Source organism: Bombus pascuorum, chromosome 1 (genome assembly GCF_905332965.1).
Source record: "Bombus pascuorum chromosome 1, iyBomPasc1.1, whole genome shotgun sequence".
Taxonomy (NCBI): Eukaryota; Metazoa; Arthropoda; class Insecta; order Hymenoptera; family Apidae; genus Bombus; species Bombus pascuorum.
The window spans coordinates 17,696,610-17,700,471 of record NC_083488.1 but is presented as its reverse complement, the minus strand read 5'-3'; the positions used below and the strand labels follow the sequence as shown (position 1 = coordinate 17,700,471).

The 3,862-nt window shown below is 35.1% G+C and overlaps 1 non-coding gene across 1 annotated transcript; it reads right to left on the bottom strand.

Annotated features, from left to right (window-relative positions):
- Positions 1–3,441: 3,441 nt before the first annotated feature.
- Positions 3,442–3,524, bottom strand: Trnal-uaa (transfer RNA leucine (anticodon UAA)). The gene has a single exon. It is a non-coding gene; the product is annotated as a tRNA-Leu (tRNA).
- Positions 3,525–3,862: the final 338 nt, after the last annotated feature.

Sequence of the window (3,862 nt, the reverse complement as noted above, 5' to 3'; positions counted from 1 at the left end):
TTTATATCACAAGAATTACCTCGTTGCTATTATTTATTATCGTATTATTTGTCGTTATATTGATCTAATCAATAATGCTAAAATGAACGTGGATACTCCAGAATTTTGTTCGCTTTTATAAATCCTGGTCTGAAATATTAATTCATCGTAGTAACAAAATTTACGGAAAAGGAGAAAGTATTCTTCATACAGATCCATCGATACATACAGAACTTCAGGTATGATTGCTGAGCAATTTAATTTGTATCCTACCTTTTTCTTATTCTCAATATTTTAAAAAATTCTAACGTTGAAACCTGTATGTACAGTTTTATAGATTTTTCTAATTTTATCAATCTACGGTCATACTTGGAACACTTTGCATGTTAGCTTATATTACCTATTCTTGCATGCTTGTTAACAATAAATTGTTACTAATTTCAATAGGATCTCACAAAAATCGCGTCTTTCGATCTAATTAGTATTTCATCACTCTAATCACATTATATATGTGTATATAGTTATGATATATTAATCATCATATGTATTATTATATATATTAATATTAATATTGATATATGTACTGTAATGATATATACTGTAATATATTATCGATATATATATATATATATATATATATATATATAGATAATTATCGATTTACAAAAACCAACAAAATTATTCGTCACTGTATGGCTTTTTTCCATTTTTGACGATTCGCTCCGCGCTCAAAACGAACTGAAAATTGCGAACTTCACTTGTCAAGTCGTTCGCTACGATTCCATTGACACCAAATTACTTGTTTCCTACATCGAACACAACCTTAACGCTCAAAACAGATAAAAGCCATCGGACCGCGTCCGATCTAATTACATAAACAATTCAGCCGAGTGCAAATGTACGAATCGCAAAGAAAAATGGTACCGTACGGAGTAGCGGTGGGCAAAGTGGGCGACTACTCCCTGAAAATACGATATAACTCTGTGGAAAGAACTAAAAGCGGTTTTACATGGTATCCGGCAAAAATTTGCCATCTGTTCCGACCGTTCCGTTGGAGAAATGAAAATGAACCGGGAGCCATAGTTATTTCCGTCGTTGAGCCGGGCTATCCGCCGCTTTTTACGCGGTTCCACCCTGAAACAACTCGGCTTTTATCATTATTAGTCGCGGAATTGATCAACTAATGCTTGCAAATCGGGACAACGAAAATTCGGGGAACATTAGTACGAAGGAAAGTTTCGGCGAGTTTCCGTTTGGCAGAAGATGCAGCAAAAAGTATTCCTGTTTGGCTGGATGGTTTCACGGGATCGAAAATATACAAGCTGCAAGAAATAGGATAAAGGATTTTGAGCACATCTTTTTGTGCAAAACTTTACAAGGTTTCGAGGCTAAGAGCTTTCGTTATGATTCGTGAAGTATTAATTGCAATCACAGTTAATTGCAAAGCGCAAAATGGTAATTGCGAATATATTGTTATACGTTAAATTTAAAATAAGATAATAGATTATTACATTTAATCCTTTAAGAAGAAATTTCGTTGCTGTAAAATTTTATTCTTTGTTGACTATACTTCGATAAAGAATGGAAAGTATTAATTTCATTAAACTATAGTAGAGTTTTTGAAAAATTATCCTTTGTCCGCCTAATCTCTTTGAAAAGATATATACTGTACGAAATAATAATACTACAAAATGATATAAAATACAAAGATCGTGATGATTATAAAATGATAAAATTTTTGTCATAATGCAAACTCATTGCATTACGACAGTCAAAGAGATACGTATACGCTTACATTATCGTGTAACTGTATAATTCTCTAGAACGTGACTCGACCATTCATCGGCTTACAACTGAAAAATTCATTCATTCATTTAGCGACAGAAAGCGCTTGTAAAAAACGCGCAAAAAGAGGAACATAGATCGCATTAAATGAAAAGAATTATCCAAAGCATCAACTATAAATACCTCGGTTCCCTAAAAAGAAACATCCGAGAAATCTCTGCAGTGAGAAGTACTTTTCCCAAATTTATGTAATCCAGCAAAAGAGCCGAGACACGTACGAATTACCGCGACTAATCCCGGCCAAAGGCTGATAAATATTCATTCCCTGGATTTTCCTTTTTTTTTTTCTTCTTGTTCCACTTAACCGTGCAGAAAAAAAAGAAGAAAAAAGTTCTTGGCCCAAGAAGATCAGAATGTCAAACAAACAATAATTCAGCAACGGAATCCGCGACGGTTCCTTCTGACGGATATAAATCGTTTTCGACGCTTTCGAATCTCTCTCTCTCTCTCTCTCTCTCTCTCTCTCTCTCTCTCTCTCTTCCTTTCTCTGTCTTCTTCTGAAAGCCGCGAGACCAAAAAGGACGTTACGTAGGAAACTAACGTAGGTGCGCGTACGAGCCGCGAGCTTGTGGGTCTCGTACATTTCGAAAAGTTTAGCCGCGATAAGTGCCAGATGATTTATTCATCTCACGATGCTGCAGCCACCGGTACAAATTACGCATCCCCGTCCAGAAAACCTTCCCGCTACGTGACAGTAATTCATACGTCTGCATTAACCTAACGTAACGTTCCCATTCGCGAAAGGATATTTCGCCAACATCGGGAGCGTTTTCTTGCTCGGCGCGATGCTCAGAAAGGGAAAGTCACTAGCGAGATTTCAGATGAGTGATAGCTTAAGTTATGAAGGGAAGAGTAGAAGGGAGATGATAATTAGTGGATTGTTCGTTTGTATAGCTTGATAAGCGAATGGGTCAAATATACAAGCTGAGTTAACTAACTTGGTTATCCTATTAACTTTTTTAGAGACGAATTTAGTAAGGTCAAAGAAAGATAATTGTTTTTTCTTGTTTCCTGAGAAATATAACGTACGTGGAGCACGACGTATTAAATTTAATTTCTCTAGAAGGAAGCAAACCTTTTAGACTTTTAGATAAACTCAGGCGAAGACTGTAGCATGGCGGACAGACGCGTAATATAGAATTTTATTACACAGATTTTTACTACTTCTTCGTTTTGTCGATAGCAGCTGTTCAAAGGGAATGTATAACGTTTCACGGTATGATTTGGAAAAAAGACGAACTAGAAAATTACGTAGCGTTACTGAGAATTATTGAGAAAAAAGATAAGTAATTCTTACTGAATAATTTCGTAATATAGGTAATGATCGAAATATTATCCATTATAATCAATGTAAATTTATAATCAACCAATATGAACGTAAAAATTACACGCGCTCTAGTATGTTTTTATAGTACGATTTTGTATGTATTCGAGTATCGTAATCGCTAATGATATGAAATAGTGACTGACCTTTATCAACTAAAACATCTACGGTAGCCTAACTTTTGGTGGAGATATCTACTTGACGGAAATTGAAATCCGCGATTTTCGGGTCAGAAGTTGACTGACTAGCAATAAGCTCGTCGCCATGGCACTATGGCAGCACCAAAAAATATTTGCTAAGTGTGGGGTTCGAACCCACGCTCCCAGAGGGAACCAGAACTTAAGTCTGGCGCCTTAGACCGCTCGGCCAACCTAGCTGTGTTCTAAACTTTACTTTTATCTCTTGATGAATATCAAAATAATAGAAAATTCATTATTATACACATGTATATGTATTTTCTTTAAAATATTCTTAAATTTCTATTTAACATAAAATAAATCGAACAATTGATCCTGCATACACTTATTATTTGCATTTAATTGCAGAAATAACATCTCCTAAAAATCTCCTAAAAATACCTGCAATTGATGCATAAAGAAATTAACGTAGAAAATACATGGCATCTTGAAACGTGTGAAAGTATACTTATCGCGGGTATGTATCGATCTACATTGCAAGATAATCAATTATCGCAAATTGTAATTAGTACCTACA